The sequence below is a fragment of the Coptis chinensis genome, chromosome 2 (assembly GCF_015680905.1).
Source record: "Coptis chinensis isolate HL-2020 chromosome 2, ASM1568090v1, whole genome shotgun sequence".
NCBI classification, from domain to species: domain Eukaryota; kingdom Viridiplantae; phylum Streptophyta; class Magnoliopsida; order Ranunculales; family Ranunculaceae; genus Coptis; species Coptis chinensis.
The window spans coordinates 5,092,915-5,108,913 of record NC_141457.1 but is presented as its reverse complement, the minus strand read 5'-3'; the positions used below and the strand labels follow the sequence as shown (position 1 = coordinate 5,108,913).

General features: G+C 48.4%; 1 long non-coding RNA gene across 1 annotated transcript; it reads left to right on the top strand.

Annotated features, from left to right (window-relative positions):
- Window positions 1–12,933: 12,933 nt before the first annotated feature.
- On the top strand, window positions 12,934–15,247 carry LOC147514492 (uncharacterized). The gene is made up of 2 exons (XR_015208297.1): window positions 12,934–13,072; window positions 14,979–15,247. It is a non-coding gene; the product is annotated as an uncharacterized LOC147514492 (long non-coding RNA).
- Window positions 15,248–15,999: the final 752 nt, after the last annotated feature.

Genomic DNA, 15,999 nt, shown 5'->3' with positions numbered 1-15,999 from the left:
TTTTAGCTTGATTATGGATTATAAAGTCCGAGGCTTTTTATCTAATTTTTCCTTTTTCTGCTGTTGCCCATATAATTAATATCTTGTTAATGCACGGTAAACAATAAGATTGACTGGATCCTATTGTTTGGTGAATGAAAGTGGAAGATCTCATATTTGGATGGGATGTTTTGGTTGGCGAGGCGAGTTGTATATGTATGTTTGTACTTATGGGCTACATCATCAAAATTAATGCATTGTATTGTTTTGCTGATAAAAAAAAAATAATAATGATCCCAGGTTTTAGGTCTCATTCTGTTTCAAAGAGGCCAACGGATGGGAGAAAACACAAAGAAAAGCTTTTGTTGGTTATTTGAATAACAAAACATTGCAGATTTCTTCCTATCATGTACTTCTTGTCCTTGTTAATACAGTCCTGTGACCTGTGTTGTGTTGTACACTTGACCATAGGCTATAGTTTACTTATAACCTGGGGTTGTGTGCTGCATTTATGTGTTTGCTTTGGAGGAACTCCTAATTTTGTACGTGCAACCGTGATTTACTCCGACACATTAGTTCTGAGGACATGAACATCCTCATTGTAAAGGTGTGATATGATATTCCCTTACAAACAGTCTCTGGGGACTGGTATGAATGTATAGGTGAGACCGAGTTCGGCTTTTGGAGCGAACTGCCTACGTATCTTGCTCTGGGGGCTGGGCTCAGAGTAGAATCAGGTCTGGCGTAGTTCATAGGAGTGGTATTTATAGAGATTCGGAGTGTATCCTCACCCTCCACGTGTAGAGGATATCACCAACGTGGGGTGTGGATCATGGGAGCATGTGAGAAATATCTACATAGGTCTGGCTGTGATGAGGAGGAGCCGATCGAGCAAGTAGCTTGCGGCCGTGTCGATGGATCGGTCGATTAGTGCAAGTACTCCGTCAGTCATGATTGCTTATGGATAGGGAGTATGTGTCACTGCCTGATGTAGTTCGCGTGATGATACGATCTGTCTTGTGGCGCGTTGTTGGCTCTTGGATGCGACCTGATATCACAGGTCGGTCCCTTAGTTCCACTATGCTAAGCGTCTTTGTATAGAGAATATCACTCCCTACCACCCCCTCTTAGTAGGTTGTGAAAACGACTGGCGAGAGAAACGATTAACGGTGGCACGTACTATGTGATAGTTGGGGATCGCCCGCGATCGCTTAATAGAACGACTAGTGCTAACCGCGTGAGTTGGTTAGTGTGATCGTGTGACGCGTGTGCAAAGTACGTGGCGATGATCCGGCGATTCGCAAACAAAGGGAACGTGGGGCCCCGTTTTTCGGGATGTGAAAAGACAAGACAGTTACTTGGAAGTCGTGGGGGCTAGGGCTACGGTGTAATCATAATGCCTTGGAAATTGGAGGGGCGGTTGTTCAAACATCTTACTTGCTTGACTGAGGCTTCATTTGGCTACTTCGTTTGGTAGAGAGAACTTCATTAGCGCATCAACCCTCAGGTTAGTTTTCTGCCATTTTTGAACCCGTTTCCCTTGTTTAGTGTTAAGCTTCTGTGCTAGAGTAGTTAGGGTGCTCTGTTAGATACCAGTAGCTAGGTTTGTTAAGTTTAGAGGAGAAGAATGTCGGATTCGATGACACTTTCGCTCGCATCGAAGTCGTGAAGTTTCCCTTGGTTGGGAAGAGGAGGAGGAGACAGATGAATCAGCTGGTAGGCTGGGTGAGGAAGATAGGGATGAGGCTGAGGCTGTGAGTGAAGAAGGCGATGCTCGATCTGCTTCTGTGGTTGCTGACGTTGGCACTTCAGGACGCGGTGAGAGGTCGGCTTCGAGCGAGCTGCCGCCTAGGGCTGTGGATAAACACGCCTTGAGGGCGTTTCCATATCTGAGGAAAAGATATGGTATAACCGTAGAAGGTCTGGAGATCCACGAGCCTGACCGAGGCGTCCTGGTCTTTAGCGATAGGTACGTCCCACCGCACCACGGGGTGATCGTCTGTGAGGGGCAGCTGAGGGCGCACATGACGATACCGATTCGGGTTGGTTTGTCATTTTGAACCGGCCGGGCAAAGCGCACGTCGCGGTTCGGGTAACACCTGGCGGTTGTTAAAGGTGTTCGACCTGTTGAACGCCAGCGGTGAATACCAGATCGAAGTCGCTGATATTATTGAGCACTTCACTTTGAAGCGATCTAGGGCATACAATTTTAGCTTGCAAACCCGAGCTACTCTCAGCGCTTTTTCGGATGGAGTGAGTAACGAAGTCTTGGGATAAAAGACCGTTCTGCTAGTCGGTAACCACCGCGGCGAAGCCGGGTTCGGTGTGGACAGAAAACGTGTGATTTCACTGGTGGGTACCAGTACGCTTTCTTAGGTTTTCCGCTGATATCGATTGATTTTGTACTGATCGAACATTTGGTGTTTTGTCTTTTGTACAGATATACCGACCGCACGTGCCATCTAACCGAAAGCGAGATCGAGATTCGCTCGGCCGACTTCGGACGGACGAAAATCGCCAAGTTGCCAGAGGTCGCCGAATTCTTTAAGGAGCGTGGAGGACCTGTTGTTCGGAAGAGAAGAGAAGCTCAGAAAAGTAGGGCTCGTGGTAAGGGAGCGTCCAAAGTACGTGTTATGGAGAAGCGTGGAAGTGATTTGGTGACCAGGGAGGATAGAAACCGGGGCCGTACTGGGGTGAAGCGACCCCTCGGGGGTGCTGGGGCCTCCGGGTCTGGGTCGGGCATGGGTCGGGAGGATGCTCCCTTCGACGTTGAGGACGTTCCTTCCGATGTTCCGAGTACCGACCGCTAAGATCGCGAGGGTGGCCCGGATCGCCGCATTGTGGTGGTGAGGTCGCGAATGGGTGGGAGGGGCAGCTCGCAACCCGAGGTCGAGGCCGATGCCCGACTTCAGCGTTCTAATGGAGGATGCCGCTGAGGTTGCCCTGCAGGTCATTCGACCCGGGTGGTTGGAGATGCCTCGAGCAAGATGAAGGGGAAGGTTGGCTCGAGAGGAACCGGTAAGGAGCCGTCCGGCATCGGGCAAGGACGAGCCGGAGCGCAACGATGTACGCGTTGATGAAAATGGCGGGAAGAAGCGCCTGCGGAAGAGGTCGGATCGCAGCTACAAGTCCGCACCCATAGCCGCTTTGCTTGCTAGAAGGGATGACACTTGATGGTGTGACAGAAAGACCTTGACTCCAAGGAACTAGAGTCGAATGTGAGAGCGGTGGATAAAGGCGATTTGCCCGGTAAGTGGAAGTGTTATTACCGATTGTGTTATCCCTTATTGTACATCGCTTGCTTATCGTTTGTTTTGCGGTAATACGTGAAGCCTGCTGCAGATGGTTGCGGGTATCGAAACCGAAGACAACCGCCTTGTTTGGCCGAGATGGAGAAGTCGGAGGTTGAGGCCTTGAGGCTTGAGGTCTCCGATCTCGAGGCGATATCTCAATCGGAGAAGGTGGAGCTGAAACGCCAAAGCGCAACTAGTTACATCGTCTCGGAGAGGGCGCCGGCCGTGAACGAAGCGGCCGGGCCGGCATGAGGTCGATGATCCGAAGAAGGTCGCTGCCGCTAATACGCTGCGTTGTAAAGCTACTCGCAATGGAGGCGGCGCGCCTATCTTGCCATCCGTCTGAAATAGAGGAACCGGAGGCGGTATGGCGACCTGCCGAGGAGCCGCTCGCGACCTGCAATAGATCGACCGGGTCGACTTCGCCGAGGTCGGTCGTCTTTGGTTCTGGGTCGTTCTTGCTCCTGCTGATGAGATGGTTGCGGATCAACCTCCCGTCGTTGGCGGTCAGGGTGGGGCGCTTAACCGGCAAAGATTACGCGCTCCCCGTGATCCGAGCCGTTCCCCAAGTCTTTGGGCGCCCCTCCGTTGAAGGCTTTGAAGATGCTGTTTGAAAGTTGAATGTCTGGTTTTTGCGTTTGTAAGCGGCCACTGGCCTAAAACAATAGAGCTGTTTTCCCGGGGTTACACGGCGGTTCGTCTTTTCTTTGTCCGCGTGTTTATGATAATCGATGTTTTAGCCGGGCTGGATTTTCTGGGTAGACCAAAGCAGCTTCGGCTTATCCGGGCGACTGGTTGGGTTTGATCGGTCTCTTCGGTTTGCTAACCGCTTTATATTAATGCCATGTTGTTATCCGTTGTTTTTCTTCCTTGCGTCTCGCTTTATGCATGCATTTGATTTGTATGCCCCGGGTTGGTCGACTTGTATCAATCTTGAATCGTGTTTTGCGTGGAGGTCGGTGTTAGCGTCCTCGGTTACTCAAGATTGGTAACGACCGAGCGCCCCTGAGCAATGGTCACTTCCATTTCAAGTCGCGTGCTTGCACGTGTCGCGAGAGATGAACGGTTTCGCGAAATATGAAATGATGGTTGCCCGATTGGATTGGCGTTTGGCGCCTCGATGTCTTAATGAGCCTCGGGAAGAGACGTTTCTTTTGCATAAATAGAAACCGCTCGGGAGAGCGATGGCATTTGGACTTCCCCGTTGTTCTTTGTCTTCACTCCACCGAACGCGTGTTTGCTTTTGGTGGTCATCTTCCGTATGGTGGTTCTCTCTTTTTTGATCATTGTGAAGGTGTTATCTCTTCCTCATTGCCTCTGTTTTGCTCTTTGTGCTTTAGCCGCTCATATGGCTCGTTATTACGCTTTTGGTGTGGAGAAGGCAAGAGGCGAGAGAGCTCTCCTCTGGATGGAGGAGATGGAATTTCATCCACATGTGCCGCGGCGACCGTGGCAAAGAGGAAGGCAATGCAACGGGGTCCAAGAAAGCTAAAACGGCCCCGGAGGTCGGGCGAAACCAATCGGAGGTGTGGTTATCGAATCGCCCACCGGAGGAGGAGACGGCCCTCGGTCGCCCGAGCGGATGGACGACCGGGCGCAGGGGGCCACGTCGCTAGTGGGAGTTCTCGCCCACACGTTGGGGCGTGGGGGCGAAGAAGTTCTTCGTCGGGGAGGTCGGGGAAGAAGCGTCTTTGTGGCGCGTTATTCGCGGCTTCCACTCTGCGCTATAGCGGCGAAGTCTTCGAGGGTATTGGCTTTGACGGGGACAAAGCCGAGGTCGAGGACGACGACATGGATACTCTTGGGGACCATGGACATGGCGAAATGTCACCAGTGAAAGTGTTGTTTGCTAGTTTCTCGGTCGTTCTCTCGATTGATGTTCATTGTACTTTCGTGCTTGCGGTTTCTTCTTTGGTTATGATAAAGTGAAGAACGTTGTAACGCCTTCCTATCGATGTTGATGCCCGAGTCGAAATTGGGATGTCTGCTGAGCCGCTTTCGGTAGCCGACAAGAGGAGGCCGGAAAGCTATGTCGGCTAAGGTAAGTGTGTCGTCTTTTGAAAATGAAAAACTTGTTTGCGTCTGTTGTTGACTTGCAAATGGAGATCACGGAGGTGACCGAGTCTGTGAAGCAATGCCGAAGGGTTGCTCGTAAAGGCTCGAACGCAGCGTATACCACCGCTCAGTAGTGAGTAACGCCAAAGCCGGACGAAAATATTGTCACCGGAAGAAGCGGATGGTGCTCAAGAGGCGGTATCGTGTTGTTGTTCGCGAGCTTCCGGATATGTTCCCTCGACCGGTATTCGAGGATAAACATGTGGTCGCACCGTGATGCTGATTTTGTTTATTGGTGAGGATACGGCTTTTTGATTTGTCCGCTTTGATCGTGTGTTTTCTGTGCCCCTATGAGGGTTAAACATTAGAGCTGCATTTTCGGGCTTGCCCGAGCAGTTCGCTTCTTTTGATTTTTGGAGAACTGGTTTCCACTAAAGTGGCAGTTCGCTCCCTTTGGTATTTGCGATTCGGTAGCCGACCTGGATTTTCTGGGTAGACCCAGCAGGTCGGTGCTCTGGATCGGATTAATCTTTATATATGTTTTGGTTCAAATGTATTCTTGCTACATGTTGTGCTGCTATGATAATGTATGGGAATACGCTGTGTGAGCGTTTGATCGTTTAGGACGAAAAGGGGGCTTTGCCCCTGTGAGTTCGTGGGCTATGGTGCTCACTGGGAGCGTTCTCGCTTAGTTGAGTCGAAAAAGTGGATGCCCGCAGCTTAGGGAGACTCGGGGAGGCGATGAGCCTATGAGCTCCTCGAGGCGTCCCGCCTGCGATGGCGTGTTTAGCCCCCCCGGCGTTACGCTCTGAGCGTTCGCTTAGTTGATTCGAAAAGTATATGCCCCCAACTTAGCGAGATTCGGAGAGGCGATAGGCCTGTAAGCTCCCCGAGGCGTCCCCGCCGATATGAGTGTTTTAGCCCCCTCGAGGGCGCTACGCTCCTGAGAGCGTTCTCGCTTAGTTGATCCTAGAAGTATAGGTCCTCAACTTAGCGAGACTTCGGAGAGGCGTTGAGCCTGTAAGCTCCTCGAGGCGTCCCGCGTGATGATATGGCGTGTTTAGCCCCCGAGGGCGTTACGCTCCGAAGCGTTCTCGCTAGTTGATCCTAGAAGTATAGGTCCTCAACTTAGCGAGACTTCGAGAGTTGAGCCCTGTAAGCTCCCCGAAAGCGTCCCGCTGGCGTATGAGCGTGTTTAGCCCCCTCGGTTGCCTGCGGGAGGCGTGGTTTGGAGATGTGAGTAGGTCCGCCATTTATGATACCATCTTGACTTTCTTTCATTTGAACTTTGTTGTGCCTGGGAACAGGAATTACAATGCGTAATACAACTATTGGAAAAATTGCTTTAACAAGTATGTGTTCCATGGTCGTGGCGACATCTTTCCTTCTTGGGTTTTAATCCAATACGCGCCGTTGCCAACGACACGTTCCACGATGTAAGGGCCTTCCCATGTTGGTGCTAGCTTAGCATCATCTTGAGTTTTCTTCAACACGAGATCGCCTGGTTGAAAAGATCGTGGATGTACTCGTTTGTTGTAAGATCTTTTGAGGACCTGTTGGTAGGCTGCTACTCGGACGGCTGCTAGGTCGCGCCGTTCCTCGAGGAGGTCGATCTCTCGAGCTAGAACCGAAGTTATTAAGGCTGTTTAGACAAGTTCAGATCGGGTTGTCGGATTGTCGACTTCGGTGGGTATGACGGCTTCGTGCCATAGCATAGGGAGAATGGTGACTTCGCCCGGTGCTTGAAGCGAAATAGTCGCGATGAGCCCGTTATGTTCTCCACCGGTGATTGGGCCACCGGCTTTTGTTCTTTTCAATTTTCTTTTCAAATTCTCCGTAATGGCCTTATTACTTTGGCCTCTGCTTGTCCATTGCTTTGAGCGCTTCGTGGTGTAGAGAATGCATGAACGATCTTCCATTTGGCCGAAACTCTTTGATCGCTTTTTGCCCTTTGAACTGAGCCATTATCCATCACCAGTGTATGTGGTAGGCCAAACCGGGTGATGAGATGAGTCCAAATGAAATTTCTGACATGTGATTCTTTGACGTGCGCTAACGGAATTGCTTCAACCCACTTAGTGAAGTAGTCTGTGGCAGCTAGGACAAAGCGGAGCCGGTGCTCTTTCCGAGGGATGAATGGTCCCATAATGTCCATGCCCCACATGTGGAACGGCCAAGGACTCGCAATGTTAATCAGTTCGCGAGCTGGTTGCATGATGTTGTGACCAAATGTTTGGCATTTGATACATTTGAGGACATACGCTTTAGCATGGATCTGCATACGAGGCCAGAAGTACCCTTGGGGAGATCGCTTTGTGGGCTAGTGACCGACCCGGCATGGTTGCCGCGATTCTCCTTCGTGAATTTCAGCAAAAAATTAGCCGGCCTTGCTCGGGTGATACATCTCGGATGAGGTCCGCTGGGATTTGCGGAATAACTTGTCGCTCACCAAACAATAGCTACGTGCTTGGTGTGGAACCTTCTTGGCCTTGAATGCGCTCCTGGGGAGTGTGCCGTTTGAATGTACTTGTATAATAGGCTGCATCCATGAGTGACTCGTCGATCTTCGTGAGAGTGGGACCAGTCGCTAATTGTCAAGACTTGGTCCGCTTTGTAAATTCGGTCGACTACTTCGATAATCGGTTGTCGAGGGACCACGCTTCGATTCCGGGTAGCTAGATATGCCAAGCTATCTGGCGTGGCGGTTCTCGCCACGCAAAAATGGTGTATCGACGCTTTCGCTAAATGACGGAAGCAAATTGTTAACAACCCGAAGGTATTTAGAGAGGTTACCTTCATTTGTAGTAGTGTACTCTTTTGCAACTGGCGAGCGACCCATTCGCGATGAGTCACTAAAGATTTGGATCTCCTTTACTCCCAAATTTGGATGCTTGGCATTCCCCATTATTAGTGCTTCGTGACTCTTCGTTGTTTGGCGTTCGCGAAGTCTATCCGAATCGCTTCTCTACCATAGCTCCCTCGGGGAGACTAGGGCGATTCCCATACCACCGCCTCGGGGTTCTTTTGGAACCATCGGCGTAGAGGGACCGTGTTTGTGTGCTCCCTTTCTTGGGTGCGACCTCTGTTTTCACCTCCCCATTAGGGTCGTCAACCCGGGAAATCTGCTAGGAAGTCCGCAGAACGACCGACTTCCGCGATATATCGCGGCGGACGAAGTCCATATGGTGTTAAAAAGCCTCTCTTACGCCCATATTGCCATCCCGGTAGTCTTGTTGTCTTTGTGAAGAATCCTCTTCAAAGGGAGATCGCTCGGACTTTGATTGGATGAGCCGGAAATACGGGCCTGAATTTTCTTGCCGAAGTATAACAAAGCAAGGACCGCTCTTTCTATATAAGAGTAGTTCTTCTACCGGAGCGGAATGAGTGTCTTGCTTGTGAAGTAGATCGGCCTTTCTGACCAGTGTTCGATCCTTGAACAGACCGAACCGATGGCGAAATCGGATACCGCCCGATAGAGCCCCCGAGTTTCTCCGTCGGTTGGTTTTGGCGAGGCCGGAGGTGTTGTGAGGTACTCTTTGAGGGTGGCTAATGCTTGGTGGCATTGATCGTTCCATGAGAATTGCTCGCCTTTTTGAGTATTTGTAAGAATGGTGGCGGCACTTGTCCGATGCTCGATATGAATCGGTTGAGTCACGGCGACCATACCCCATACAACTTTTGTATCTGTTTCTTTGTTTGAGGGTCGGGCATGTCGATGAACGCCCGAATTTGGTCTGGATTTGCTTCTATACCTCGTTGCGAGACCTGATATCCGAGAAATTTTCCGGAGGACGCACCAAAAAGACACTTCTCTGGGTTTAGTTTCATTCCGGTTCGTCGTAGTCTGGAGAACGCTTGCTCGAGGTGGGTGAGGTGGTCGGCTGCTTTTTTGCTTTTGACAACCATGTCGTCAATGTAGACCTCCATGGTATCCCCTAACATGTCCTGGAACATGTTAGTTACTAGCCGCTGATAGGTCGCTCCCGCGTTCTTTAGTCCGAATGGGAGTACGTTGTAACAGTAAGTTCCTTGTTCGGTGATGAATGATGTCTTCTCCTGATCTTCTTCAGCTAGTGGTATCTGATTGTACCCGCTATACGCGTCCATGAATGATAGCAGCTCGTGCCCACAAGTCTGGTCGACTAGCTGGTCGATTCTTGGTAGGGGGAAGCTGTCTTTTGGAGTTTCTTGATTGACGTTGGTGAAGTCGACGCACAAACGGACGGTGCCATTCTTTTTCGGGACTGCCACTATGTTGGCGATCCATTCTGGGTAGTCGACCTTGCGGATGAAACCGACTTTTTTGAGCTTATCTACCTCGTCGTTGATTGCTTTTTGAAAGCGTAGTGACAATCGTCTAGGACGTTGTCGAACTGGTTTGGCACCAGGGTTGACGTTTAACCGGTGGCATGCGACACTAGGGTCTATACCAGGCACATCAATATACGACCAAGCGAACACATCTTTATTCATGGACAGAAAGTTTACAAGTTGAGCCTTAAGTGTGGGGTCTAGGTTGGCTCCCACATAGACGAGTTTAGGGTCGTCTTCGGTTCCGAGGTTCACTTGCTGCTTGTCTTGAGTCGGCAGCTCTCACGGCGTTAAAACTTTACGGCGCTTTCGTGCGCGGGCTCTGTCTTGGTGTGTTGGCTGGCCGGTGGTCGGAGGAAGGGGGCGTCGGGAACTGGTTTCCCGACAACGAGTTACGGAAGTAACAGTCGGCTATCGCCGCATTGGCGTGACAACAGAACCGGGTAGTTCCCCCGACATTACAACTGGTTGGAGGGGAGGTGGTGGTGGTAGCACGAGGCTGTGCTTGTTCGTGATGCTGCCCAATGGGGCGATCTCTGGGATTTGAACCGTCGATATGCCTAGTGCTTTGGTAGTGGTTGAGATCGGGGCTGGTGACTGAAAACTCTTCTTTGGAGCCCCCGTCTTGTTTTTTGTTCAAGCTAGCTCTCACCTCGACCACTAAATCCTTGGCCATAGTATAGTTGGTAGGTTCGTTCTTGTGGAGATGGGAGGTTCCTCGCTCTTGGTTCTTGCGGCGATGATTTGTTACAATGATGGGCTTCGGTTGGTTGCTTCGGTTCCATCATCCCCTGGGTCGAAAAGCGGATGACGATGCGGCGTGGATGGTACGGCACCGCATCGATGTATCCAACGTCGTCCTAGAATGGCGTTGTAGGACGACTTGGTATCTAGGACGCTGAAGCGCGTGTTGAAGCTGACTTTGTCTTCCCGGGATCCCACTGAGACTGGGAGGATGATGTCTCCTATTGGGTCGGCTCTGGAGCCGTTGAATCCGAAGAGGGGTGCAATGGGGTCTATGAAGACCGACTTTGGTAAGTTCATCTCCTGGATCGTGTGATAGAACAAAATATCGCACGAGCTACCAGGGTCGATCAAAACTTCGCTTCAACGGCGGTCCATCCACGATTTTGGCGTGGACCACGAGTGCATCATCGTTATCGCGGGAGGCGGACCTTTGTTGAGGTCGACCTCGGAGAAGGTGATATCTCCCGTTCTTCTTCTTCCCGAATCGCGGCATGGTCGCGCTTGTGAAGAGAAATTGTATACTTCATGAAGGGCTCCGACGCGCCTTCGCTTTTCCCGTGAACTTGAGACGGAATCGTCTTGGAGAGTGATCATGTGAATGGTTACGTCGCGGTTTCTTTCGACGCCTTGGCGGGTGGCGGCGACCGGATAAGGCGTTAAGGGGGAGCGCCCTCGGCGGGCGGGGCGATCGTGAGACCTCGGAGCTCCTTCTTGGGTGGGGACCTCGCCGAATCTTGCGGCCATGAGTTTGTGGCGCAGTCGCCGTCGGGGGATGTTAGTGTAATGTTTGATGTGCCCACCGACCGTGTCTTGCAAGTAATGCTTGAGCCCCCCAGACGCCGGTCTCATGGCATTCTTCTTGATGAAAGCGCGAAGAAGGGCTGATCCGGGCGATCTGGCGGGCCGTCGTATCTCGGCGGTAGAATCAAAGACGCTTTGATCTTTTCTAGTATGTGACTAGGAGATCCGTGAGCACGGCCGAATTCCGATCATTTCTTGGTTTGGATGCGGAGGGTTGCCCTTGTTGTCGGGTCGTTTCCTAGATGATGATGCGACCGTAAAACTTCTTCCTCTTCTGGCTTCTTTGCTTTACGCTTCCCTTTTTCGCTTTAACAAAGCCTCTTGCAAAACGATGTATTTATCCACTCGCAAGATGCCGCCAACGTGTCGGGTTGGTCTTTTAAGAGCGACCTAGTGAGGCCGGTGTTCGCGGGGCGGCAGCGTCAGTTAATGAAAGCCATCTGCGGCAAATGATTCCTTGAGGCCGCTTTCCATGTCCAAGAGCTGTTTTGAACCGGCTTTAAGAAGAAGGGAGTGGGTTTCCCCCTGCCAGAGTGAAATGGAAGAGTGAATTGAGATCACCCTTCTTGGCGCCTGTCGTTGTTACGCGTCTTGGTTCGCGAACGTCGGTGAAATTTGTTCAAGCTTCAGATGGAGTCGGGCTCGAGGGAGAAAAACCAGTCGAGTGGGCCGTCCTTTAGGCTGGCTGGAAAGAGTCTGCAGCGGAGATGGTCGAACTCTGGCGCGCTGTAGAGCGCGAGGCTTTGAGCATATCGTGCTATATCTTTGGCGCCCGGCAATCGACCCGTCATCTGATGGAAAACGGGTGGACAAAGTCCGAGGCGAGACCTTGTGAAGGACTTCGGCAGCGAATGGAGAGGCGCGATAGGTTTTCAGCATTTTCTGCACTATTTGAGTGGAATCTTTCTTGACCGCATTCTTGTCGAGCCTTTGATTTAGCTCGGTGATTTGTTGACTGACGTTGATAACGTCGTCGTCGGCGGTGCCAGCTAGTGGGCTTTGTGTATCTACTTGTGCACGTAAGGTGACGTTTTCTTGCCTGAGTTGTGCAATTTGTTCGTTCATGGTTCCTAGGCGCGGCGCCAAAGAGTTGAATTGAGCCGAGGCTTGCCATGCCGTGGGCTTGAGAATCTTTATGGTTTGGTTTTTTGCTAATGATTAGTGTAAAGGTGGTTTGGCTTCTCAAGTAATCGAGACCACAGACGGCGCCAATGTAAAGGTGTGATATGATATTCCCTTACAAACAGTCTCTGGGGACTGGTATGAATGTATAGGTGAGACCGAGTTCGGCTTTTGGAGCCCGAATCGCCTCGCGATCTTGCTTTCTGGGGTCGGGGCTCGTAGAATCAGTCCTGGCGTAGTTCATAGGAGTGGTATTTATAGAGATTCGGAGTGTATCCTCACCCTCCACGTGTAGAGGATATCACCAACGTGGGGTGTGGATCATGGGAGCATGTGAGAAATATCTACATAGGTCTGCTGTGATGATGAGGAGTGGATCCCGAGCAAGTAGCTTGCGGTCGTGTCGATGGTGGCGATCGACGGGATTAGTGCAAGTACTCCGTCAGTCATGATTGCTTATGGATAGGGAGTATGTGTCACTGCCTGATGTAGTTCGCGTGATGATACGATCTGTCTTGTGGCGCGTTGTTGGCTCTTGGATGCGACCTGATATCACAGGTCGGTCCCTTAGTTCCACTATGCTAAGCGCGTGCTGTATAGAGAATATCACTCCCCTACACTCATTATCCCACTTCAAGAGAATCTGACGGTTTACCTTTTGTTTTCTTCTCAAGTTGCTGTAAGGAGGGACATATTTTTTTTGACCATTCTGACAACGTTGAGATATCCCAATGAGCGGTTTTTTCTAGGGAAGGATCATAATGGTGAGTAGATCGTACTTCACTAGAATTATGCCTCTGGTACACTGTATGGGTCCACATGTTGTCAGGAGCAATGCAAGGCTGTAGCCTTCCCAATTGGCGCCTTTAGGCACCTTGGCTGCTCCTTACGAACACCTTTGACAACAAATCCCAACCATTTTCACTAATCTCAGCCTTGGAGGGACCGACTGCTTAGCTACGCCTTTGACAACATAGATTTATATAGATGGCTGAAGTTATTGACGAATTGTGTGTTTGATGGAAGAAATTTGTAGATTCTAGTACACGTCGTCTGAATTACTGATGAAATTACTGGCCTTAGGTTAAGACTTCAGAATTTATTTGTTCAGATGGGTAGTTTGCGTGGACGTATTGGTGACTGATTACCTTTGGATAGCGTTAATTTTTTTTGCATTACTCTTTTAGTTTGTTTTTGGATAATATTGGTGATGCATAAAGTGTGGGGCTTTTTATCTGATTTTCCATTTTCTGTTGTTGCCCATATAGTTAACATTACCCTCTCAAGTATTTGAATGGATGGTAAACAATAAGATAGAATGGATCCTATTGTTGGTGTGAAGATTTCATGTTTTCTCTAAATAGAAAAAGAGGGTGAAGAAATCAAACTAGAATTAGGAGTTACCTCAGATCATGAGATTCTATTTTATGTGATTTAGACAGTGTTCTTAAAAACGGCCTAGGTGCTAGGCGGTGCCTAGCTGAACTGTTTAGGCCTATAATCGGTGGTCCGATTAGACGGACCAGGCGGGCTGATTAATTGGCCTAGGAGGTGTTTTTTTTTTCCTTCAATTTAAGAGGTCTGTCCAAAATAAAACGCAGACTTAAAAATTTAAGTTACAAGCCCAATTTGGAGAGATGTGGAGAGGAAGAGTTAGAGAAATAGTGGAATGTTCGATATTTCCATCCTTTTGTCTTTGTCAGTTATGACTTATGAAACATGTTTGCTTTGGAAACTCTTATGCCTTTTTGTTTGAATTTTTGAATCACGAGACATGTTTTGTTCACATTTCACTAACATGCATTTTAAGAAGTCTGTAAAGTTTCATTTCTTCATTCTTCATATATACATATACATTTACACTCTTACATATATATATTTAATAAATAAATAAAACCGCCTAGCACCTAGCATGTCTAGGTGCTCTCCCACCGTCCGACCACCGCCTAGCATCTTTTAGAAAACTGGTTTTAGAAGTAAGATGATGAAAGGAGCCAGTTCTTTGATATAAAATTGTTTTCTTGTGTAATTTTCACTACACTAGTGGTAATAGAATCCCAGGATTTAGGTCTCATTCTGTTTCAAAGAGGCCAACAAATGGGAGAAAATGGAAAGAAAGGCTTTTGTAGGTTATTTGAATAACAAATCATTGCAGATTTATTTGTATATATATTCGTTATATGTATTGTTAAGAATGTTCTATTGCAAGTTATGAGTTAGCAAAGGTATCTTCCTACCATATATTTACATTGATCACACTGGACTCTAACGAAAATGTTTACCATGTACTTCCTTGTCCTTGTTAATACAGTCCGGTGACCATTGCTTTGTCGTACACTTGACCGTAGGCCATAGTTTACTTATTCCTGGGGTTGTGTGTTGCAATTACGTGTTTGCTTAGGAGGATCTCCTAGGTTTAGTGCAACCATGATTTACTTCGACAGATTTGTCTTGAACTTACATGGGACTTGCCTATTTTTTTTTATTTGTATCTTATTCGTGTGTACATGACCATCCTCATGATCCCACTTCAAGAGAATCTGACGGTTTACCATTTGTTTCCTGCTTGAGTTGCTGTAAGGAGGGACATAGCTAGGACCAGTTTCCGTATGGCCCATCTTTCATTATCCTGTTGCAGTCTATGCTAACAGTTCCTCCTATGGGATGCAGGTATGTCCAGAGTTACCAAGAGAAGGAGAAGTTGGAACACCGGTACTGAAGTAATGCATCATCTGCTTCACGTGAAATGGAAGATTGATATTTTTCTTGTTAGGTTTCAAGGTTGCTCTAAGCGCAGTAGAGCTGCAGTTTTACATTTCTTGCCTTGTTAATGTATTGAAAGTTTAAGCATATTTTGTGTGTGTTTTCCAGTAGATAAGCAGATATATACTGTACTACAAATTTGGGACATCAATTTCTAGTTCAAACGATTTGTGGTTTTTGCATGTGTGGTGGTACTCATCTGCTGTAGATGGCTACAAGTTGTTGACATTAGAATAAACAGATGTACTGTATTGCAGGATACATGACTAAGTTATTAGTTGGTTAGAATGGTATTTCGAGATACTGAATACACTGATGAACTGCTGTGTTTGTCATCTGGACTAGGAAGAGCTGTACAGTGCAATTGTTATATGATTATATTATCTTGCTTTGGATTGGTAGGTTAAAGAAATTTGTTGTCTGCGAATGGTTATTTGCTTGTGTTAGAAAGGTTGATTTTTTACCCCAGAAATTGAAACTCTCTTGACATGGATTAAGGTCATTAAACCCACACAAGTTCATTTGTTGTACGTGTAGCGAAAATGCTTCAACCATTTTTATACTAGCACTTCCAAATCTTTTTATTAAGTATTAACATAAACACTTGAGCAGTCCACATTGTCAATGAATATCAATGATATTTCAACTTCGAAATTCTTGCTCCTGACATATCAATGCCAAATCTTGCAAAAAACGTTCCATGGCCAGCAAAATAGAAGTGAAGCAAACGTGAAGAAATACACTCGGGCCTCGCGTGTGGACAGTTTACTCATTATATAATATAAAGCCCATATAGGCCCAATCTTCAATTATAGGAAATACACTGTGTCAACATTTTTTTTTAGGATTATCTATTGGAGTGATTTATACTAAAATTATGATTCCATACGAGTATCAACTTTAATGACACATTCATACATCCCATACA